The following is a 25,667-nucleotide window of genomic DNA, read 5'->3' on the forward strand; positions in this document are numbered from 1 at the left end:
CTTTCTATACACCCCCCTCCCTCCCTCCCTCCCTCCTTTCTCCCCTTCTCTCTCTTTTTTTTTTTTTTTCGGGGTCGCACATATTATTTGCTTCCTGTCTCATTGTAGCTGGCAAAAAGAGAATTTGGTAATTGAGTGGTACAGAACATGTGCCCTCCCTGCTCGCAGATGACAGATGGATTATAAAAACTTCAAAGGCGAGCATTTGGAGCACCAGGGGAGAGATGCTAGGTATTTGAACTATCATTCTTTACCCAGGAGACAATGACTGCCTGACATGGTGCATACATCAAGGAATAGTGCAACGGCACAGACATAATCCAACACACACACACACACACACATACACATACACACCCCTCCTTTACCCCTTCTCCATCTCTCTTCCTCTCCTTGTGCTATATATTTAACATCCTGTTCTGAGCAACTTTGCGCCAAGCTCAGGAACATAACAAGTGGGGGGTAAGGCAGGGAGTCTGGAGGAGAGAGAGGGGAGGCGGCACTGGCAGGGGAAGGAATCTTATCTTTGCATTTTTTTTCTTCTCTTGACTTGTCACCTTTGCGGGCTATTCGCTGCTTACGGGGTTCAAACTCTGGCGCCTCCTTCCCCTTGGTCGGTAAAATAATCAGAGTTTAGCTGTAGCTTTGTGTTTTTAAAAAGTACAGCCAGATTAGCAGGCCTTGAGGAAAAACTGTAAGCACTACTGTACTGTAAGTGAAGGGGAGAATGGTGGGCGGCGACGCCTATAATCATCTTATAAGCATGATTTATGAAAAGGGCCATCTGCTTTGCCTTACTTAAGCACGGAGGCAACCTTTAATAATATAAGGACATGGGGAGAGGAGGGGACGGAGGGTGAGTACGAAAGGGGAGGGGGGGGGGACTGTTCGACAAGATGACACACACACACACATATACACACACACAATGATTTCAACAAACTGGCAACCCGAATGCAACTATCTCTCTCCCTCCCTCTTTTCTTTTTTTCTTCTTCTTCTTCTTCTTCCTGTCTCTTCTCCTCTTCAGCATCCAGCCATTAGTTCAGATGGCAGCTAATCGCCGGTGACCTCCCCTGTCACACCATTTAACCCCAGCCCCTCCCCTTGACCCTGAAGGAATTAGCAGCCTCACTGTAACACACACACCCACACAGAGAGACACACACACAGAGAGAGACACACACACACATGCATACAATTCACAAACTAACCCGCAGACAGAGAAAAAGTCCTTTTACCCACAGCGTCTACACTCACTCACACAAGGATATTGCTATCCCAGTTTTCCTGATCATTCTTTATGTTTCTTAGAGAAAATCAAAAGACTAAAATTCTATGATATGATTCTCACAATACTCAGAAAAGCAAAGTATTCTATCCATTCGTCCCAAAGTTTTATCTGCCAATAGTTTTCCCAATAAACCAGTTAACCGTTTAGCCTATAAAACCTTAGAAAAATCATGAAAAATGTGCAACAAGTTCCCTGAGCCCAAGTTGACATATCCAGACTGCTTGTTTTGTCCAGCCAACAGTCCAAAACCCAAAGATATTCTGTTTCTTATCACAGAACATTAAGAAAACAAGCAAATGATTACATCTAAGAAGCTGGAACCAGTGACTGTTTGGAGTTTCTGTTTAAAAAACAACTTAAACGGTTAATCAGTAATAAGAACTGTTGCAGATTCATTTTCTAACAATCAAATAATCTATTAATTAACTATTTCACCTCTAGATTATTTTCCACATTGATTAATGTCTCTTTTTTTTTTTTTTTACGATTAATCAAGTTCATCGTTTATCGTCTAATAACATCAGAAAAAGTGAAAAATGTCCATTACAACTTCCCTGAGTCTAATGTGACATCTTTAAACTGTATATTTTCTCCTAACATCAATCCAAGACCCAAAGAAACTCAATTTACAGTGATATAAAACAAGAGAAAAGCTGCAAATCCTCACATTTGAGAAGCTGAAACCAGCTGCTGCTTCATTTTGTCTTGATAAATGCCTTCATCAAAACTGTTGTCGCTTAAATTTCTCGTTTCACTATCATTCATACAGGAAAATGATCTTGTTGAAATTCTTCATTCCTTTAAATTCCAACAGAAAACACATCAGGTTTGTCGGACAAATCAACAGGCAAGGAACAAACCCAGTGATATAACCTATTATATACATGAAGCCAACAAAAAGTCTAAAAACGTTACGGCTCTGACATGATCGGTATTCACGCCCCAGCCGCTGCCCTTTGGCCTCGCTGTGACCTGGAAATGGCTCCCAGCGCGACCTTAAAGAGCGGCGGGAGCGGTGGCAGCGTTGGGAGGAGGTGGTGGGGTGGGGGGTGTATCATAATGAGGCCATACGGCATATGCTATTGTGCTGCAAGCCACACACACACACACACACACACACATTTCCACATGTGCGTACACACACACACACACACTCACACCCCTCCCCGTGTGGTCACCTTTTCAGTGTCCATCAGGATTGTCGGCCTAATCCTCGTCGGATCATCTCATCAATGCCTAGGCTGTTTATGTGTAATGGATCTCATCTAACTCCCTCTCTCTCTAACCCCCCCTCCTCATCCTCCCCCCTCTCTCTCTCCCCTCCGCCCCCTGTACCCCTCCCCTGCCTCCCTCCAGGTCCTCTAAACATCTCCCCTCGCTCCTTCACAACCTTTCTCTCTGCTCCTCAAAGGTATACATCTACTTTTTGATTTTTTTTCTTATTTTATATTCCTTACAAATGAGTGGCGTTGATTCTGCTTCGGGATGTGCACTGAGAGGACGGGCATGACTGGAAAATAAATCCAATACTTTCTGTATGTTCTGCTTCCAGACAGATGCGCGACAATATTTTCATCAGTTAGAAAGTGTATCTTTAAAAAAACATATGCATCTGATGATTTAAATGTGTTTTTAGAAGTTTACTTGTAGAGAGAAAAAAATCATGACATTTGTAAACTGTATAGATACTGTATGTCCATCCTAAATGGCTTTAACCAAACATATTGATATTGTTATCATAAGTCAAATCCTGCTTTTCATACCCCTCAGTTTTGGATATGGCAGAACTCAAAATAAATTCCAGATTCTGGTCCGCCGTATAATTTTCTTGACAAACCTGTCATGGAAACTGTATAATCGTTTGTCTTTCCACCCTTCCCATCCTTCCTCCCTCTCTTCATCCTCCTCCTTCTCCTCCTCCTCGAAGCCTCGCAGCATGTGTAAGCAGAAGCGCACGTGCTTCTCCCTTCGCCCTCATTACGAGCTAACTACGCTGTTTGATTAAAAGCGTGTACAGAGAGGAAGAGAGAGACACAGAGAGAGCGAGAGAGAGAGAGAGACAGAGAAAGAATGAAAAGAGAGAGAGAGAGAGAGAGAAGAGGAGGAGGAGGGAGAGGAGGAGGGGGGGTTTCAGGGAGGGGAAGAGGAAAAACAGGCCGAACCTCCATAATTAAGATCACTTCACAGATTACCTCCGGCAACAAAAGCGCGGCGAGCGGCCGCCCGCAGCCACAGAAATTGGATGAAAAAGGGGAGTTGAGGAGGAGACTGACCTCCGCCGCTCTCCGCCGGGCTCCGCACGAACTCGAGCCACGGCTGGATCAAATGGCCCCCCCAGCAGTAACTGACACACATACATCTACACACACACACACACACACACACACACACACACACACACGACAGGTACTGGCACATGCTGTAGATGCAGCCAGAGCGAACTGAGGAAAAGTGCACTTCTTGCGGGCAGAGGCAGACACGCAGAGAGAGACTCCAGCACCTGAGGGTTTACGTTACAGGTCACATATTAGAAAACACCTCCTCTCCGCCTGGAGACCAGATCCTTCCACCGATGAAGACAGAAAAACCCCAAGAAACAACTTCTCTAAGTATTATTTTAGGAGAATGATGACATGTTTTTGCTGCAGTTTTCTGCATTTCATTGGAAAGCCCTCATCCAGGATGGCCATCAAGAGATCATCACTTCTAAATGAATCTAAAATTAAACATCAGTGAGCTGCACCTTATATGTTGAATTGGTGGATTTGCTGGCATGTTTGATTCTTATGGGACACAACATTCATAACACTAAATGGGAGACAGAGGAGCAACAAAAATTTCCAAATATTCTTCTTAAAATTACCACTAGGAGGCTGATGTGAAGTGTGTGTTTTTTTCCATTTGGGAGCTTGTTTTTACCATAAATCTGATTACGATGTGAACACAGAATCACACCACCGATGGGATCCTGTCACCCATGGAATTGATGTCAAACCACCCTGCCTATCACACCCCACTTATCTTTTTCCCTTGATTTTTACTCTTCTTGCTCTTCCCTCCTTTTGTTTCCATCATCCTCACCCTCAGTGTTCTCCTCCTCTCCTCCTCAGTCCACCTCGCTCCCCACCCCGCGAACCAACCCTGATCTCCGGCGAGCAGGGGGGGAGGCCATTTACTCTAATCACAGGGATCTAGCAAGAGCGCCTCGAAGCCCTCGGGGGCTGATCGGCAATCAGAGAGACGGAGGCTACGAGGGGGAGAGAGAGAGAAATAAACTCTACCTCAACTTCAGATCTGTGGAACAAACCTCTCCGATCCCTAATCCGAAGCAGCTCTGCCATGAGATTGTTGTGTCGGTGGGTGGGCGAGATGAGGTCTATTCGGGAGGACATGAGCAGGAAGCCAGACGACCTCCAATGACAGTGTGAGCTTTGGTCAAGAGGGTCGCGGTCAGGGTGAAGTGTTGAGGCGCTGGGTCAGGACAGGAAGGGGCAATAAGTGAGGTTGTTACTGTGCTGTGGTACAAAATACCATCTATGAGTTTATCAATAGCAATGACTCAAGAACTTCTCCATCAGGTTATTTCTTTCTTATTATTTCCAGTTTTTTTATAACTTCAGCCTCATTTTTGTAGGTTTAGCCATCGTTTCTATTGGTTACGGTAACAAACTCACCAAATTAAAAACTGAGATTTGGGAACATGGTGAAAATGAAGTCAGACAAGGAGATAAAACCAAACTTGAGCACACCTCAAGTTATCTTTCCTCAATGCATAAGAAGACTGTGTGCCCATGTGACTGTGACAAGTACGGTAGGTCAAAGTTGACACTTTAACAGAGCTGGATACTGAACTTGATGACAGTGCCCCTTCATCTGAATGTTCCCAGCCCACAAGATCTTTTTTTTTTTTCTTCTTTCTTCTGGTCTCTTTGGGAGGCCCACTGTACAAGCACAGTAGAGTCTTTCTCCCTGGCCCTAACCGCTCAGCCCATAAACTTTACATCAGCACATAAAAATAAATAAATACATCACACACTTAAAAATAACTTCTAAAAGTTTTCTGTACAATTATCTGTAATTACTTGAAAATCAATAATAGAAAAAGTAACACTTGACCTTGTTTGCAGTGAGAAGTGGCCTGTCAACTGTTTTACAACGTCCCTTATATAATGGTGGTCTATGGGGGCTCTTTTAATAAGTCAGTGGTGAACTGTGATAATTCCAAGATCTCAGCAATTCCTTTGGTTTTGTTATCACAGCCGACGGCCAGAACTACTACGAAAAGATCCAAGTTGCAATTAACTGGAATTATACTTTAAAAAGTCACTTTTCTCCCTTTGATTTGGTGCAAAACCTCTGTCACAATATGAGACACCATGATACACGACGCCATCCAAGCCGAGAGAAGAAGAAATTCTTCTTCCTATTCTTTCTTTAATGGGTGCAACAGAGTGACAGAAGGTTGGAAAAAGCGAATCTGTTTAAAATGACCCCCCAGTTTTTGGGACACACATTGTGAACGGGTGAGCGGACTCGAAGTGTGAACTCACTCCCACCCTTCGAGCCTATCAGTGTCATCAACCACACCATGGATGCAAAGGCTTCAAGTGTTTATCCCTTCTCTCTCTCACTCTCTCTCTCTCTCTCTCTTTCTCTCAGTCTGTGCAGATCTGACAGTCCTGTTTACCAAAGCAGCCGACAGACAAGCTGAACAAGGGCCCGGGCCCCAGCACTTCCACTTAACTCTCTCCCCATTACTACGATTGGTGTGAACGACACAACAAAAGAGATGAAATGCAGTTCTGAGGCGAAGAAAACAACTGCAACTCACGATCAAGAATAATAATAATAATAACAAAAAAGACACAGATGAAAACAAAAGGAAGAGGAAGATGAGGAGGAGGAGGAGGAGGAGGTGGTGGTGGGGGATAGAGAAAGAAGATGATGAGGTGGGTGGTTTAAAAAAAAAAAAAAAAAGATGATTTGAGAAAATTGTTGGAAATTGCGGGAGATCTGTTAAAGGTTTCATTTTCAGCAGGGGTGGGAGCGCATCTTATGACTTAAAAAGAGGTATTAAAGGAAAGAGCCAGGCGCCGGGGGAATTCTCCCACGTCGGAGAGCTCGCTTTTTAAATTCAACCCCGGTAATAACGCTGATAAATAATAGATAAATAGTATTTAGCTCCCACCTTGAACAACACTTTTTAAAGTAGTTCATGAAAGACTGACAGCTCTTTGCGAGCAAATGCGCTCACACAAACACACACACACACACAAACACACACATGTGCCCGCACACATGTAATGTGTATTTTACCTAATTAAATAAAACACCAGGTGGGATTGACTGATTGTGTGTGTGTCTGTGTGTGTTTGTGTGTGTGCAAGTATGTGTGTGCATGGACATAAAAAGAAAAAGCAAGGAAGAGAAAGAAAGATCAAATATTTATTAGATGAATTTGATGAACTTCACATTTATTATTATTGGCTTCATCAGCAACTAAATGTTGAAGTAATAATCTTGAATATTTTCATTTAAATAAATGTCTGTTAAGTCACTATCTATTCCTGAATGAGGTAACATAATGGTGACTGAACCTATGGCCCGCTGATGAAAGCTCTTGTATTTGCAGTATTATGATTATTACGGACCGAGTTGGTGGCCACTTTCCCACCATGCGTTTATATCACAAGCAGCGCAGTCAGTGACGCGTTTTCCATCGTCCAGTGGCCGTACGCGGACCTAACGCACAGACTCCCTCTTCAGTTCGCTTGTGTTAGCGGGACATCACACGCTGACACTGTTTGGATCTCTGGGAGCGAGGTCGACTGAGGTCCAAAAATACACCTGCGATTACTGCTTAGCGCCATACGGTGACGCCAAAGAGACCAAAAAATCTTCAAGATTGCGACTTTAAATTAGATGCAGAAATAATAAGGGACTGTATGAAAATTATCAGCGGGTGAAGACAGGGTTTTTGGAAGGGCAGGGTCTTTTATTTTTATGTTATCTCAAATCAATAAGGCCCCCTCTTGTAAGATTATTCAAAAAATATAAAATACTTACACCAACAAGGAGGTTTTCATGTGCGCCATGGGTCGTAAATGGCCTTTCTGCCATATGCAGATGACATTACACATTTCTCTGTGAGAGGGCTCCCTCATCACAACCAAACACGTAGCTAGTAGGACCAAAATATCCGTTTAGAGAAACACAATGCATGTGGAGCCAATTAGCGATTACTGATTGAACTGTGTTTTTTAGCAAAGGGTGCTTCAGTTTTTCACAAGCCTTTACAGTCTCTCCTTTATTCTGCATCATAACAGGAAGCAAAACTGCAGTAAAGTTAAATGTTTCTAATAAACTTAGCCTGTAGATCCAAGTTTAGCATCATATTTTTATTATTTGGAAATGGGGCTGGGGTGAAAATATTGCAGCGTTCAAGCCCTTCAGCACCCACAAAGCTGTCACCTGTTCCTGGTTGGCACCTAGCTGTAATAACCATTTATTTAGTGGCTCTTAACTCAAAAATAGAGAGTGGCTGTATTTTAAGCATTTTGTTATGTTTGCCATCAGTATATTGTTTTGAAATATTTGGGAGGAAAGGGAGGGTATTCCTTTTTTTAAATCAAAATAGGAGATTCAGCCCCCCCCCCCCCCCCCTCCCTGATCATTTCTGTACAGTCCCTAAGCTTGCCAAGTATTCTCCGATATTTAACAGAGGCCTTTCACTGTTTTACGGTAATGATGTTCCAGAAAAAAAAAAAAAAAAAAGCGTAAAAAAGGGACTTTTTGTGGATGTGATGTCCTCAAATAAGGGCAAGAATAAACAAATAGACATATTTACCTTTTTTAAAAAAAAGCACAGTCGCCACCCTCACTTTGCGTCTCATGGCAGCAACGCCTCAGAGATGTGGTCGCAGCCGCGCCAGGCGTTTACAGAAGGCTGTGTGTTTAAACGCCTGGAATGCTCATTTGCCTTTTGGGCTTACTTATTTACTTTTGCATAAATGGAGAACGGTAATGTGGTATTAAGGGGCTTCTCAGGGGGAAAGTTGTGTGTTTTTTAAAATGCAGCCTTTTTTAAATGCTCCCTCAGTTTGCTATATTAAGGAAGCTTGATGATTAATGCAGCATAGATCTAATTTCACTTGATTAAAAAAAATGAATTAGAAAAATAATGCCAGACATGAGATGAGCTCAACCCCAACCCCCCCCCCCAACCCCCCCCCACTCACAAAATGAGCATCCAGGCTGAAATGAGCAACAAATAATCACTAAATTCCCAATAGCCAAATATAAAATGTAAAATGCCTGCCTTGATCAACTAGAGCCCAATAATCTTTAGAGCCAGCCACAGCTGTACCACCACCACTGTCACTTGAAATAAAAACCTAAACCTTTCGGGGCTTTCGATTGAGTCTTTAATTCAGCCTGATGTGACATTAAAACCCTTTGGTTGACTTCCACTGGCTGTGACAAATGTACCAGCGCTTAATAGAGGTGTGCAGACAGGCCGGCATTTCAGTGACTTTTATCAAACCGAATTTATCAACGCAGGCTCCCAGGATCTGTGGCAGCAGCTTGTTCAGAAGGAAGCCTACAGATACCGTTAAGTACATCATCCCTCCTCACTGTCTCGCTGTCTCGCTCCTTCTCTCCTTCTGCTCGCTGCGTTTCTCTCCTAAGTGTTTCTCCCACTCTGTCCTGTCATCACTCTGCCTACTGTATATTTATCTCTTTTCTGTCTGGATCTACTACTCCGTGGTACTCTGAAGGATAATACAAATGTATTCGAACTGCCAATTGCCAATAGTTAAGTTGAGTATTTTTAAATTTGACCAATTAAAAGAACAAAAAAAAATGACTGGAATGTCACAGGAAGACATGATGCAGCATTCAGTCATTAAAACTCTCCGCTCTCAACTAATAAAAGGCCAGGATATGTGGAACTGATGCGCCACCTAAACTGGCCGACTAACAGTTTCCTGCTTTCCTGAAAGATGACTGTTAGACCACCAGGAAGTCAAGGGTCAACAAAAGTACAGCTAAGGCAGTTGAAGAAAGAACTGGCAGACAATCAACAAAAAACTGAGAAAAAATGTATCATTCACAGTTGTTTTCATTAGTCGGTCCCCCACAATGAACCTAATCTTTAATTTGATCCAATTTAAGGACAAGAAGATCATTGTTTGGATTCATAATCGCTCCAAGAAGAGGGATTTGTGATTTGAGGTGATTTTCAGAAGGCAATAAAAGAGGTTGGGTGATGAATCACTGCTCTCAGGGTGTGGTAAGTAACAACTGAAAGGTAACTTATTGCTTTTTTCAGCACCGAAGCCAGCGATGATAAAGAATCATGAATGAAGCAACAGATGGCGTGAATGAGAAGTGAGGAAAAATGAAGAGATAAAGCGATGATAGATCAGAAAAATGAGCGATAAGAGCGGGAGAGTGGACGGACAGATGACAGAGGCAGCGGCGGAGAGACAGAAGAAGGAAAAGAAGAGTGAAATGGTGGAGTGAGGAGTGCGATAAGGAGGCTTTTGAAGAGTCCTCTCAGATGCTGGGATTGCTCAGTTCAGCGCCGTCAGAGCCTCTGAGGTACTTGAACCTTGACTGCCTTCCCTCCACCTCTCTGTAGAGCTGCTGCCCTGCAGGCCACCTGTAAACCGCTTTGACACATGATCCACTCCCACGGATGTGGAGTGGAAACACACACACACACACACACACACACACACAGATGGAGAGAGAAAAAGCGCTGCTTGCAGGCGCGCACACAAACGCTTTAATGCACCATCAGCATTTGGTTGTTTTTTAGCATTAGCACTCGATTAACAACTGGCTGTCTCGCCTTTGAACGGAGGGACATTCACAGCAGAAACAAGACTGCTGCATAATAGTCTCTCTCATGACATGTTGATTGAAAAATGTAGTTTTTTTTCTTCTTCTTTTTTCCTCCTCAGACTCTCACTGTCACTTTTAAGCAAAAGCTCCTTCAGCGAGACAGGACAAATAACCCGCTATTATCCATGGCCCTCACGTTGGCGTCAAAGTGGCACTAGGAGGATTTTAACCTTCACCTCCTGAAGGCCGAGGGAAACAGGACACGTTGGAATTTAATTAAGCAATTAGACGGATGCCCTGCCGCAGCTACAAACAAGTGGCAGTGAGACAGAACTTTTTAGACAAACACACATACATACGCAGATAAAAAAAAATCAGATCAATTATCACTAGAAACGACATGATTTTCTAATTCACAGGAACGAACACGTGCATGTGTAAGAAGAAAGTACAACTCTGTCGCAGCCAGAAGGCTCTGAGTAACCCCTCCGCCCCTAAAAAGAAGTGGAGAATAAAAAACGACGGCTCCTGATTAGGCATTGTCAAAATATTTGCGACGGAGGAATTCCACCAGGCGAGCGCGGAATCGGCTCCTCTACAAAAGAGCCATCTTCCCTGAGTAACAAGTCGGTGCAATGAGTGTCGACAGAAGAGGAGCTGAAATCCCCCCCGGGCTAGAGAATATCCCGCTATTGTAGTCTTAACCCGCGAGACCTGGCGGGGAATGTACAGCTTTCACAGTCACTTCTCATCCTATTTGTAGCACTGCCGCTGATGTGTGAGCGCCTGGGCCAGAGCAGGTCACTCCCTACCCCCCCACCCCCTCCACCACCCCCACCTTTTTTTTTTTATCTCCATGTCTTCCTCACACTTTCAGTAACCTCCACCTTCCTCACACCTCTTTAAAACTCTTTTTTAAAAAAAAAAAAGAACCTGAGTCCCACAAATATTTGAGAGGGCATTCATCTATATCATGTTATTTTCTCTCTCTTCCTCCCCCCCCTCACGCCAAACCACTTTTTTCATCTCTCTTTTTGTATTTTTTGTTCCACAAGGCAAGTTTCATTAAAGATCCAATTATGCAAATCAGGTGCTGGAGAGGCAGTTGAATATGCACTATTATGGTGTACAGTAATCGTTCGACACAATATACGGCATCCGGGGCCAGATTTACGAGCGCAACAGAACTGCAACGCCTCCGTCCTTTGGTGAAAACCTCTTGATCATAATTAAAGGTGCAGGAGTTCTCTCCAGCATCCTCACACACCCTCCCTTCTCTCCCTCTTTTTTTTTTTTTTCTACACCGTTTCCCTCCTTTTCTCTCCCTCCATCTTGTTTTACTCCTGCATGCTCATTAGCAGAGGTCTGGGAAGTTTACAGAGGTCACAACCAAGAGGAAGAGCGGCTAAAGAGCAGACATGACGTGCGCGATCCAGTCAGTGATGGTATGTGAAGTGGGTAATAGACACACACACACACATGCACACACACACACACAGACACACACAGACATAACCTTCCATCTCATCAACACTGGAGGTATTTACCACTGTCTTAGCTGAGCGCGGCTGCATGCTAAGCAGTAACAATTCTCTGCTTCAGGACCTCTGATTGATGTGTGCTTGCCTATTTGCGTTAAGCTGTTGTCTCCGGAAATGACACGGCTGAAAACTCTGCGCTTGTTCCACACATCAAAAACAGGGGAAGCGGTCTTGACATCACAAGACGCATCCCTAAATCCCAAATGCTAACGAACTTTGAGGGGGAAAAAAAAAAAAAGAAAAATCCAAACTAAAGCCAAACTCAATAACGCCTTAATGCCAAGAGGCTCAGCGGAGAAGCCGGGGCAAACAAAGGAGGAGCATCACGGGACGTGCGGATAAGGTGTTTTTTTTTTTGTTTTTTTTTTGTAGGATACATTCCTCGTTGGTGTTATTTGAGCAGCAACTGATTGCACGCTGATTGCACAGACAGAGAGAGAGAAGGGCAAGGCCGGAGCATCACCTGTGGACAGTGGACTTTTTTCGCAAGGCTGAGCAGTTAAACTATCCCTGAAAACACTGTTATGTGTGTTCAGACGCACGCTGCTGCAAAACGCAGACGCACCCACCTGCATGCATCAGGCTTGTTTAACAAAAATCCGCTACTGAACAGAGATCCTCCTCGCACCCACTTCCAAGTCCATCTCTCCCTGTGAGATCACTTCTCCTTCATCTTTGCCGCTCTTACCATCCAGACCTCCCCCCCCTCCTCCTCCTCACCCCTCACCCCTCATCCCCCACCCCCCGACTCCCCCGGCTGCCCAGACAGGCAGACGCTCCTTGTGATGGCACCCCGGCATGAGAGGACTGAGTCAAGCCTATCCGTCAGCGCCTCATCTGCCCCACACTCTTTATTCTTAGATCAAACTGACGTCCATGATTACCCCCCCGATCCCGTCCACCCAACTACTCCTCCACCCCCCCACCCCCCCACCCCTCCAGTCCTTATCAAGCTCTCATGGCAAGGAACATACCCAGGAAAACACACACACACAAGTATAGAACGAGACATTCACGCAGCACATACACAGGAGAACTGTACATAAACTCTCATTTAAACAATGATTCAATAAAGTTGATCATTCATAAAGCTACATTTTAATTGATAGTATATTCATTTCTGGCTAATGGCATCTTCCATATTTCCAATTGCTTTTTATATTATTCAATAACTGAGTCAGATTGTGAAGCAGTTTCTTTAACACACATCTCCACGGTGTGTGTAGGGAGACGGTATTTCTTTGGTTTGACTGAGGTCGTAATTTCTAACTAAAGCAACATGTTAAATGTATAATTTAATAAGAAATAACTGGAGCATGATAGGTAGACAGTTATGGCTTTTGGACATCAACACTTCAGGAGAAGGACGGTGAAATTACGGTCATTGGTTTACAAATTCATTTCCCCAAAATGAGACCCTAAAAAGGCCTAATAATTGAGCAAAGGTCAGCGACACAAACTTCATAAAACTTTAAGGTCACTCGTGCCCTCTTCAATTTATCACCACAGCCGCATAAATCATAATTGCTGCTGCTTATTAAAGTTTGGCATGACACCCTGTGGGCTGGTAGTGGCAAACCAGAGCTGGGGTGAGAAAAAAAAAAATCAAATCTAATATTTTTAATGACAGAAATTCAAACAAACGTGATAAAAAAAAAAAAAAAATCTCATCGTTTGAGATTTCTGTGTAATGTGTGTAATCTAGCGTGTGATGTTTTGCGGTCAGGGCAATCTCGTCTTTTGAGTTCACATCCCATATTTGATTCAATGGTTTCGATTGTGTGAGTGTGTGTGAGTGTGTGTGTGTATGCTTGTCATATTAGCCTCACACACGGCAACTGCAAGCCCCGCTCGCCAACATCTTCCTCTCTCTGACTTGAACTCTAGAGATCAAGGTCACGGAGCTACAAGGCTCAACCAAGACTCACGCCTGTGTGTTACAGCCCCTCCAACACTCCGCTTGCCCCCACGGGGCACACACACACATATATATATATATACACACACACACACACACACACACACACACAGAGGCATACATGTATGCTGCCACCTTGCACTGCTGCCTGAGTGAAGAGGAGAGAGCAGATCAGAACCAGAATGGAAATGAAGAAATGACACAGCCAGTATCCACAGCCTTCTGTATCACCCCAAAGGTAACAGAAAGAAGGGGGAGGGGTGCTTTCACAATGACTGCACATATCAATTAATGACTGGCTGATGAGCAGAGCTGGCCTGATCTGGCCTGCCCACCACCGCCCTGGTCCCAGCGGACTGGGAGCCCTGGCCTCACAGCCTGTACAGCTGGAGCCCTCTCCCCTATAATTACATGAGAAGGGGATCAACTAGCCACAGTGAGGCTGCCTGTCTGTCCATGGACTGCACAGTGTTGCAGATGCACATATCACTGACTCTGGTAGGATAACTTGCATTATGTGTTGTCCAATTGATTATACACAATGTAAATTCTAGGCTGCTAGATTATGTAATTTGTGCGAACACTTCGCTGTGTGTTTTCGCGATGGCACTGAGATGTCTGCTCTCGTGCTGCCTCCGATATGCGAGCGTGTGTGTGTGATTTTTATAGTTTTTTTTCTTTCCTTTTTCCCAAACAAACAAAACAAAAAAAAATCTGATTGTGTACACGTCAACTTTCAAATAATTCACCGTGCGTCGGATTGACAACGCGGCGGCTTCAGTCGAGTGGGTCGACTCCACGGCGAACCGAGTGGCTGACTGACTGACTGACAGCCCTGGTGAAAAGAGGAGTGATTTGATGCCATCCTTTGCATGCCATGCTGTTTCTCTCTCTCTCTCTTTCTCTCTCTCTCTCTCTTCCCCCCTGTCTCTCTCATCACTCCCTTCTCCTTCGTTTTTCAGCTGAGAGACGTGTATCGCCGCAGTCGGTCACGGCCCGCGGCCCCCCAACCCCCCCACCACCCCCCCTTTAGCAACGCTGACACGGGGCACAGGTGGGAAAGCAACTAATACAAGATCAACGGCGACTGCTACAGACTGGCTCAGGAGAACAGATTTTGAGCTCCGTCAGTCAGAAAGTTGCAGCACGAGAAAATGTCAAAATGCTTGTGCTCTCTCTCTCTCTCTCTCTCTCTCTCTCTCTCTGTGTGTGTGAGTGTGTGTGAGTGTGTGTTTGTGGTTTTCTACTGTGATAACTCCCACACTGACTCCAAAATAAATTCACCACCCATCCATAAATGTTGTGAATTTATCTATTTGACTTGCCATGAAGTGAGCATAAATATCTGCATATTTTATAGGAATAATTATTTCAATGACAACAATGCTGATAATTAATTGTATAATTCATTAGTGAGTAATTATGCGGTATTAAAATGTAACCTGACTGGTAGATGACTGCAAAAAAAAAAAAAAAAATCTGAAGTAATGAATATGAAATAAATTGCTAACACAACCCACTGAGGCCTTGATGCCAAATTCACTACATAAATTCCTCCAACAGGCCAGTCTGCAAAGCAAGGCCTTTTCTTGAACACGCTGTCTCTTCCCAAATATTTTCACCCAAAAAGAATGACAACATTTCAACTCTTCGCGAGCTCAGAGAGGTGCAGTAAAGGGCAAACAGGTCTATGAGGCAGCTTGGGCTGTCAGAGGAGCAGGGACAGTTATCCATTTGCTATTTCATCTCCAATAAGGGAATGAAAGGAGCTGACAAAAAAAAAAAAAAGGGTTTACGCCCAGACACTATTTCAGACATAATATCCGCCCTGTGCATACCATTAAACAATGACAGCATCTCAACTCGCACAGTACATCTATTTATCCCTTTTCCCTTGCACAATGAATCTGAGGAAGAGGGAACCTTTTTTTTGGCTCAAGACAACTTCAGGGAAGGTTAGAGTAACAGTGGGAAACAACGTGATAGACATTGTTGAGTATTTTAAGAAGGATGACATGTGTCTTCACAGCCATTGTGCACCACTGGTAGCTGTTGGAAGTGGCTGTGTAACCCGGGTCAGATCACTCAGGGGTCAACTTCCAAGAAAAGGTCCTCCCCACCCAAGACGCACGGTGAGACAGAGGCTTTAAATGGGATTACAAGCCTCATCCCTGGTGCCACATATTACTGATAATTCAATACTGGCCATCATATAAGCGCAAATTCAGACATATGAGCCTCGATGTGGGAATTCGGCAACCGGTTTAGCGCATGAAACGCGCTTAACCGGCGGGATCTTTAGGATTTCCTGAAAATAAACACGTTATGGTAATTTAAAAGTAGAAAAACGCGAAAACTCCTGAAAGGACGAGTGCAATGACATGTCACACACCCGACCTCTTCCGTCCCCCAGAAAAAATATTATTGGCTTACGGGCTCCGTCATTTTATATTTCCACAGTAACGGATGCCTATCAGCCTCCTGTAGCCTTTTGCCGAATCGCTCTAACTTTCTTTCCCCCCTCTCTTAAAAAAAAAACTCACATTCCCCCCCAAGTGAAGCGACACCGGTTCCCAAAAATGTCAAATTCTCCGCTGCTGTATGTGGCTCATAGTCTCCACATATGACATTTACTCCCCTCGTCTGAATGCCATCATAACGTCTCCTCAAAGCATAATGCAGGGGCTGCTTATTCATAAGAGAGGTCGATCACTGCACAAAATGGCAGGTCTCACCGGCTCTTCTTCCATCTCACAAGTTTTGACACATGGTGGCAACGCACCGGTAAACTTTAATCGCCCTTTCTCCTCGGAGGTCCGCTCCCGCACTCTTTCAGCACAAGTGCGGGTGTCGGTAGAAAGTTTTCCGTGCAGACTCTTAACGGGAACACGGCTGGACTTTTCTAAAAAAAAAAGTCACTAATATCGCTGATCTGCACTGCATGCGCAATGATTGCAAAGCCGTGCGCTCGAACGCCTTTTACGCACACACGCAGTGTTACAGAGTCAAACATGCAACGACAAACAAAACATGTTGCGATTTATTTTCTGCTGAAATTTAAAAAAAAAAATAGTTGCTTAACGCTCTGAGTTGCAAGGTGTCGAGCATCGCAGCCCGTGTCATGGTCCCAGCTGCTATTTTGTCGCCGTTTTTTTTTTTTTTTTTTTTTTTTTACGATCGTCACACGCTACGGATAATTGCACTGTTATTTTCTAATCATGATTGGGGAGACATCAGGGGCCCCCGCTGCGATGCTCCAGCACAAACAACCCCAATTCCTCCCCAAAAACTGACTTCCCACGGCGAGTAATACAGTCCAAGCCCCCCAGTAAAACCCCACTCGTGTAGCCTACTATAAGCTGCACAGTTCTTCTTACCTTTTAAATTTGGCGAAGCGCCGGGTAACTCCTGCGCGTAAACGATGCGTTGTGAGAGATAGTGTTCATTGAATAATGAGGCATGTCCATATGGTTTGACCGGATCATATTCTTGTCGGATGACGGGGGTGTTGAAAAGTGCGCTTCGGACCTGTTAAAGACTGTCCACTCCTCGATCCTGTCCCTACAACTGCTCCCTGCCGCGCATCCTGAGTTTGAAATGAAAAACACGGCTTTATTACTTGTCTCTCTTCTTGCTTTTTTCTGTCCCTCTCTGTCGCTGTCTGCTAAAGGTAAACGTTTGCATTGATGCCGATCGCCAGGCATCAGCATATTCCCTTCATCTTTCAGCTTGGACTCCCCCTATCTGGTAGGTGAAATGCATTGAACCGTTAAAAAGGCACTCCATTGTGGAAAGCAGAGCCGACTGACTGGCTGGATACAGCCCGGGTCTTGCGGTATTCGCCGTTGACGGGGGTAAAAAGCAGCTGATGAGCCCCGCGGTGAACAGAACCACGTTTTAAAGAAATAATCCCCTCATCGTTACATTTCTCCCGGTTTGGTAGCCGGGGAGAAAAGCAGAATCCAAGCCACCTTAGTTTGTTTCTGACCTTGAACTGCCCACAAACACTCTTTTATTTCAAAATCTGCCCCTTGTACATAAGCATTCACACACAGCCAGCCTCGCCGCTTAGACACCGTGCGTTTAGAAAAATTGGCTTGGATAACAAGCCCTCCGTGTAAAGACACTCGGGTCACAAAATTACTCCAAAAAGTAGAATTCCTTACCTTTAAAGTGAACTGTTTCGAGTCGTTTTCCTCTTCTCCTCGCCTTAAAAAAAACTCCAGGATAAATGAGTGTTGCCTCCTGTGCGTCCTGAGCGTCAGTCACCGCTTAAGAGAAGTAATGAGTGATAAAAATGACGCTCATCTATCTGCACTGTAACCTTGTGGCGTATTTAATGTAAATAAGCCCCGTTGTGTTGCCAATCCCCGTGCATACAAACGCAAACCGCTCCTCAGGGACTCGCTTTTGCCTTTTTTTTTCTCTCAATGTATTGACGATTTATTTTAGTGCCTGGGAGCGCAATAGGGAATGAACATAATTATTTGAAAATATGATACATCAATAATGCGACAAGTCCAATTTGTGAATGAGTGCATTTCTACACACCTCTCTGAAGAAATTTGAAAGCGCACGTTTTTTTTTATCTGCAAAAGAAGCAAATAGTTTTTGTTTTTGTTTTTTTTTGTGTTTTTTTTTTTTTTAGATATATATTTCCAACAGGAGCTCTAAACTTGAAGTTGGCACAACTTTTTGCGAAGCGTTAAAAAAAAAAAAAGCACACGACAAAAAGACGTCCCGCATAGGCCGGACTCTTTCTTGCAACTAAAACGTTCCTTGTAGGATGGTTTTGATATATTATGCTTCTATAGGGGGGTGGAAGAGACTGAATAATGCAATTATAGATTCAGTGTCCCAGCGTTGACAAAAGACAGGGCTTCAATAGAGGCTTTGTTATAGGATTATATAATGATTATGGGGTAATTGGGAACGGTTTGGTAATAATAAAAAAGTATCAAGTGCTCTCTTGCACGGACAGCTTGTTTTCTATAAGTGTAAGTGCATGAGTAGAGGAGTGTGATGAGACAGACGGACAGACACAGAGGGGAAGACGGTGCTGCTGACAGCTAGTGGCAGGATGACGGCAGACAGCCCCCGATTATTCAAAATGTCGAACCGAGAGACACATTAATGCCACTGACTGAGATGCTATCGAATGGCCCCAGAACCGGACATGGGCCCACAATGGAATATCTTGGGGTCATATTCATAACAGCCCTGTGCGTAACCCCCCCCCCCCCCCCCCCCTCCTCCCCCTCTCCCCCCACCCCCCACCCCCTCCTCCTCCCCCGCACACACACACACACCCCTCATCATCATCCTCTCCCCTCTCCACTCCACTTGTGCCATGCTGTATGTGTCAGAGAGAGAGAGAGAGAGATAGAGAGAGAGACACACACACATGTAAATGGTCATTCTGACAGACAGCACATGACATCCATCTGTGGGTAAAGTAATCCGCACCTTACAGCATTATTTTTAATTTTTTAATCACATTTAGGAATTTACTGCACTTTGTTCACAACTTTTCTTTTCATCATTATTACAATTCAGATAAAATATTTACTCATGTTCACTATGTATTAAGATAAAAGCAGGTTTAATAGTCTATTTTTTTGACTCTTGATAATTGATAAAAGTCTCTACTTATATATTTATGCTTGATGAGTCAGTTTGTGTGTGTGTGTGTGTGTGTGTGTGTGTGTGTGTGTCCTGTGTGAGACATTAATAGATAGCCTAAATAGCTGCTTTCTTCCCCTTCCCAGACAAAACATATCTTCCTCTTTAAAAGATACCCCACATTCATTATGCACTATGAAAATCAGATTCTCATGCTGCTCCTTTAAATGGTTATATGGAATTCAGTTTGATGCGTATGAAATTCTTTTCTTCTTTCCCTTCTTTTTTTTTTTTTTTTTCTCTTGAGCATTTTCCAAAATAATAATAAAAAAAAAAAAAAGTTTTCCTCCTCCTAAAGAAATTAGCATAACCATTCCCCATCAATAATATGGCTATCTCTATGGGAGTGATAGCAGCAAGCAGTAGGGGTGTTCCTTTTGCCGATTCTCCATGGATCAACAGCGCGTCCTCAGCTCCTTTTGAACTTGTTATAGCAAGTCAAGTGATTCTTTATCGGCTGACAGGCCTGACAATGCATCGGGGATGGGAAAGCAGGTCAAAAGGAAGTTGCCATATGGACTTAAGCATGCAAATTTCCAACAATACATAGCAGTGAGGGTTGTACTCTCGCAGGCACACCACCATATATGTGTGGAAGTGGCCACGCAAAAGTGTTTACCAGCCGTATTGTACACACTGACACTGATCTCAATGGCTTAAATTAATTGTGTGCATAGCAAGTAGCATGGAAGCTAATTTAACCTGTTTAAGGGTGATGGGGCTTTTAAGGTGATAAAAAAGGCAAATATATGAAAATAGAATTGATTTTAATGATATTAGTGGTTGTTATTGCCTCCTGATGATCACTGACGAGGGACTGAACCCACCTTTATGTTAACTGAGGGGATATAAATAATGTTCAGCTGCACTTTTATAAACAAATTAATGATATTTATATGGGTTTGCAGGAAAGTGTGTAGTTTTATCTGCCATTTAATGTTTATAACACTTCATCCAAGTCTAAATGTAAGTCCTTTAGGCTGCTACATGAAACCTAATGTGAGAGAGCACGTTTATGAATTGATTTTACAGAGTAGCGTATGTGACAGAGAGGAAAAGGTCTGACGTTGCTTTACTGCAACAGGTGCAGCAGCATCACATCAGTACTGTATGTCTGGTAGATCTGATAATGTTTTACTAGCATTATGGCTTCTAAACTATGATGACCAGTCTCATGCTTTTCTGTTATTGATTATACTTCACCAAATAAATTAATGTCGCACTTTATAATGTTTTTCAAATTGGGGTCGATACAGTTATGGTGCAAAAAAAAAAAAAACAGTAGTAGCGTCATGTGTTTTAACCTACTGATTGTCTGGCATGCCGTGGCGTTTCTTTTAAAACAAATGGAAACTGGTAAGCAAGGCAGGGAAGTCAATATATCACGGAGAGAGAGGATTTCTGGTGCCGTGCTTCTTGTATATCTGTTCAAGTGTACGGCCTGTGTTTTGTGCGAGAGTGTGTTTGTGCTGAAGGGATAGGAGGCAGAGGGAGTGTTGGCCGGCAGTCCTGGGAGGGTCATCACTGCCTTATTACTGCCATGTTAGTGACTAGCAGCTGAAGATGGCTCTGCTCCCTGCCCCTCTGCTTGGGAGTCATCCAAGACAGCGTGCTCCAAAAACAGACCGGCCACTGTTCACTTCTCAGATAGATTAAGATGTTATTCCACTGCTCTGGCCATCTCTCTCTGTCTCTCTGTCTCTCTCTTTTTCCCCCTCTTACCAGTCCCAGATTTACAACATGCCCGCCTGTCCCTCAATGTCTCCAGAGGCCTTATTGCTAATTTCAACTATTAGCGGGTAGACACAACAATCTTAAGAGCATGGGAGCAACATGATAGCAAGGTTTTCATGCTGTTGTCTGTACCGGGTTTAGAGGGGAACTACCAAAAAAAAAAAATGACGGGGAGAGTCTGTGCATATGGCAAGTGTAGCGTGTGTCTACATGTTTGTGTCTTGTGTGATGACTGCATGCATCTTTAAAGCCAGATATTGTGCCCAGTTTATATTTAAATGCAAACACAGCAGAGACTTTGGCTTCCCCCCAGAGGAAAAGAAATGCTTTTCTTTACTTCAAATTGAGTTTCTCAAAGTCTAATTTGTAGCAACCCTTTGATGAACAAAATGTTTTCAGACTATCCTGCTTTAATGAAAAGGGAGTGAGCGCAATTTTAAACAATCCGAAAGCTCTGAACCCTCTGTGACTGTAAACTTTAAAAATTAAACTTTAGAATTTGTATCAATTACACTTTCATGTTCTGACAGGGCTTCAATAAGAGCCAGGAGCGCCGGCTATGGAAAACGTTTACCACACCACATTCATTTCCACCGCAATCGCCTCCTCCGTCGGTGACATCAATCCCTCATGTGAAGCTTTTTTTTTTTTTACGTTTTCAACAAATACACGCTAAATACACACTACTGTCTCAGGCTCTCTCTCCCCTGATGACTGGGGTCAATGAGTGTGCATGTTTGTCAGCTCCGATCGTTAATGAAACGCTCGCACAAATACAGCACGGGCAAATATTTAGAGCCAAGCCTGGAGATTTCATCACGGACAAATCTGTGATTCTTCGGGGAGCCGCTGTATTTCTTTATTTGCCAGGACAGAGCGTATACTCAAGATCAAACTTGTCCGGGTTTTGATGAATGTGGAGGAGCAGGAAGTATACTGCCTTTGACTGATAACCAGTGTGATTTTAATCTAAATCATATGAATCAACGTCTGCCCAGAGCAGAAATAAAATATATCTAAATGAAAACATCTGACTCTAATTGATTAAGAACAATGTTCTGCATAGTAAGTCTAGAATATCCTTGTTTTGATACTGATTTGATTTCTTTTTCATCCATGACTCAGGGAAAACCAACTGCTGCGTGTGTTGGTGTATGTGTCTGTATGTCTTTACCTACCTTTACATCCCAGCCACACAGCTAAACATCCCATTTTCCCAAAAAACAAACACCCAGAAAAAAGAGAAGTTTCTTTAAGAACCATTAACCGTCTTTTTCCAGATACTCAAATACTCTTATAATCATTTGGATGAAAAAAAAAAACATCTCTCTGTTGCACGATAAAGGATTTTTAACACGTTTCACACCATGAGCCTCTTTTAAATAATCCAAGCAAAGACGATAGCCGGAAATGAAATATCTCCTTGCTCTGTTTGTACAATGTGAACCAAAATTAAAGACACAGTGACAAAGATTGCCACATTGCCAAAAGTGTTGAACAAATGGGAAGCTTATTAATGATGGGTTACTTCCCTAGTTAGAGCCATGAGTTGACAATTAGGACAGCACTCAAAGCCCTCACTCTAACCTCCAACAGTAACATGTCACACTGCATCTTCACAAAGACTCACCCCCCAGCATGCACTCAACTCACTCGCAGTGACAACACTAACATCCTTTAGGGGGGGGGGGGAATCTAAGCTTGCTTCCAGATTTGACTCAACTTTTTGATCAGTTTATCAGTCAAATATTGACCTTAGCTTTACAGCAAAGACTGCTTCTCTCCTCCGGAGTGGAGCTCTACCGCTCGCTGTCTCCTGTCCTCTCACCTTTCCACCAGAGTCCATATTTCCTGGATAGTATGCCATCATATTTTACTATTACCTATCAATTGGTTTCTAATCGCAGTAACGAGGCAGCTAGCTGGCTGGTGACAGAGCGCTAACGGCCTCGCAGGGAACATTAAGGAGGCCGGGTTATGCTGTGGGACGTTAACTACCTACAGGCGCTGGCTAATGGCTCCAAATGACCTCCTCAGTGGCTATTAGCACATAATTAGAACCTGCAGACCAGTGGTGACCTCCGCCGGACACACGTGATTATTCCTCTCCCCCTGTGTTCTCCTTTACTCTCCTGCCCTCTCTTCTTTCCTTTCCCTTTCTTTCCTTTCCTTTCTCAACCATCCTCTTTCCACTCCTTTTTCGTCCATTCCTCCTCCTTCTTGTCTCCTTTTCTCTAATGCTCTGTAGGATTACATTGACTCCCTGGTGGGAAGACTACCACTAAAATTAATCTCTTTATGGTGCCCCAGTACAAAAATACTCCACTATACTGTAGGTCCTGGGAAATTGCATTAAGAGAGAATATTCATTGCTGCACTCATACAAGGTCTGATTATTGGTATAAGAACGGTTTCAGTGTCAGAGTAAATTTAATCAGTTTTTTAAAAGCTTGCCAGTAAGCGTTGCTGCTTAAGGCCCTTTTTACCTTGCTGACAATTGCCAGCACCTCCTTGACCTGATTCAGCAGCACTTCCGTAAATCAGCAGATAATACAGCTCCGCGGTGAAAAGAGAAGCTAAACGGCAGATAAAGTGCAAGGTGCTGCCACACCACAAAAGGGCTCAGTCACACTAACCTCTGTGTACACTTCAGCAACAGTCTCCCGTTACCCAGAACAAAGGAGATGCTTTACTAGGTTAGTGTCAGCTCAGGAGCAGCAAGGAAACAATGAGAAAACAACAAAGGAATGTGCTGATTTTTTTGTGTGTGAAGGGAAAATGCAACACAGTACCAGTGCCTTAAATTATCAGTGAATTATCTCTGAGCCTGTGGGAATTATGTGGGTTATTTGTAACAAGCAGTCAAGGACAAGTGGGCCTTGTGTTACAACTGTGAGATGAACACTAAACACAAAAAAATTCCTGGCCAACATCTATCTTTCCAGGCCATCTTCTAGCCTTGGAAATAAGAAAAAGGTGCGTTTGGTCAATTCACTCGAAGATGAGTGAAGCTGGTGAGGACATATAGTAGAGAGTAGACTGGACAAATGCTACTGGCACCACCACCAACACAATAAATACAGCTGTTGTACCCTTGACCATGTCACAGGCTTGGCATAATAGCACAGCATGGTAATGCTGGAAAAAGAGCAATAGTGCTCAGTCTGCCTGTTGTGCAGCTGTACAGTCAAAGTCTTCAAGCAAAAGCCCAGAGGACCCAACCAGAGCCAAAGCAGGTCAAGGATTCACGCCTTGGTTCAAGGTTGGGTCTCAGTAAAATTGACGGTATTAGAAAATGTTGAATCGAGCCTGTCAATGACAAGCTGGAGTCTACACAATGGACAGGTCAAGTACCAATTAAAAGCCAATTTGTTTTCATCTTTACTGCTGGTTTGTAGCAGGATGAGGTTCTCAATGCTGGCTTAAACCTACAGTTCTGGCAGCTCAGCAAGTTGAGCTAGTTGTTGCAAGTTTGTTCCGCTTTGGGACTGTAGTTGGCAATCTAAAATACTTTCAAAAGCAGACACAGTTACAATATTTTATTAAAGCCTGCATTCATTATTTTTGGTCACCTGGGGGCAGCCTAACAACCTGTGAACACAACACTGACATATTATCATCTTATAAAGTTGATAAGGCGAACAAATTTGTAATGGAGCAACGTAGCATAGCATTCATTCCAAGTTGTTTTTCTGACCACCTGATGAATGGAAGTGTAATATTCATTCACTGGCTCTTCAGCTAAATGCTCCACTATTTTCACCAGCTAGTTGCTAACTTTGTCAGCTGTTAAGTAGCGTTTGTGCACATTGACAAATACCTTGGTGGATTTTGGGAGACAAAACATAATTTTTCATCTGCTGAGGCGCTGTCCATGGTGTTGAAAGGTGTGCTCAGTAGATGTGCTAAAAGCTGAAATAATTGTCCCCCATCCTGATGAAAACACCTGTGGTGTGTGTATAAGCGCATACATGTGCGTATACATGTGCGCGTACATGTGCGCGTGCATGAACGTGTGGTACACTTAAGAGCTCCGGTTTGGGGGTTTGAAAATATGGTCACCCTAGGTAAAATCTTTCAAAAACATGTCGTTTGTCTAAATTTCTGGACTAATATGAAACAAATTCTTAAGCTGTTTCGGACATTAGTGCCATCTGGTGGTAGCATCAAAAAAGACACTCAACATTCACCACTATCCTCCCATCAGGTCCCACCACAGTACACACAATGAACAGACAGACAGCACCAATGTTTTGTGGACTTTTTCTACAAAAAAATAAGTAAAAATTCTAAACACCAGGGCTTTAACAAAAATAGAGACATATTATTTCAGGTGTAGGGTCGTTAAAAAGCTGCAAATGCATTCATTTACCTACTCTCTGTTCATGACAAGTTTCTTCTATCAAAGTTTTCCCTTTTGTTGCCCCAAAAACAGAAAACTTATGGTATGGAAATATACATTCATAGTGCATGAATTGACATATTTGTCCATCCATCATGAACACATATTCCATAATCCGCAACATGAGATACTTCCTACAAAGCCTCCACATCCGTGATACACCCTCCACCATGGCTGCATCAAAGATCCTCTCAGGTCAGACCTGTGTCTCATACAGTGCCCACCAGAGGCTGAAGTCTGCCACTG

At 43.5% G+C, this 25,667-nt stretch overlaps 1 protein-coding gene across 10 annotated transcripts in view; it reads right to left on the reverse strand.

Annotated features, from left to right (window-relative positions):
• Positions 1 to 25,667, reverse strand: part of znf536 (zinc finger protein 536) — a 364,930-nt gene that overhangs the window by 215,405 nt on the left and 123,858 nt on the right. For 3 of the 10 annotated variants that reach the window (XM_067596553.1, XM_067596496.1, XM_067596529.1), the window contains exon 1: positions 17,770 to 18,412. The exons of 3 other annotated variants lie outside the window; for them this stretch is intronic. The gene's annotated coding sequence lies outside the window, so the exon portion shown is untranslated. Of the gene's footprint in view, positions 1 to 16,980; positions 17,608 to 17,769; positions 18,413 to 25,667 lie in introns of those variants that run through there. 4 more of the 10 variants (XM_067596545.1, XM_067596511.1, XM_067596571.1 and 1 more) reach the window with 3 other exon arrangements.

Source organism: Thunnus thynnus, chromosome 1 (assembly GCF_963924715.1).
Source record: "Thunnus thynnus chromosome 1, fThuThy2.1, whole genome shotgun sequence".
NCBI classification, from domain to species: Eukaryota; Metazoa; Chordata; class Actinopteri; order Scombriformes; family Scombridae; genus Thunnus; species Thunnus thynnus.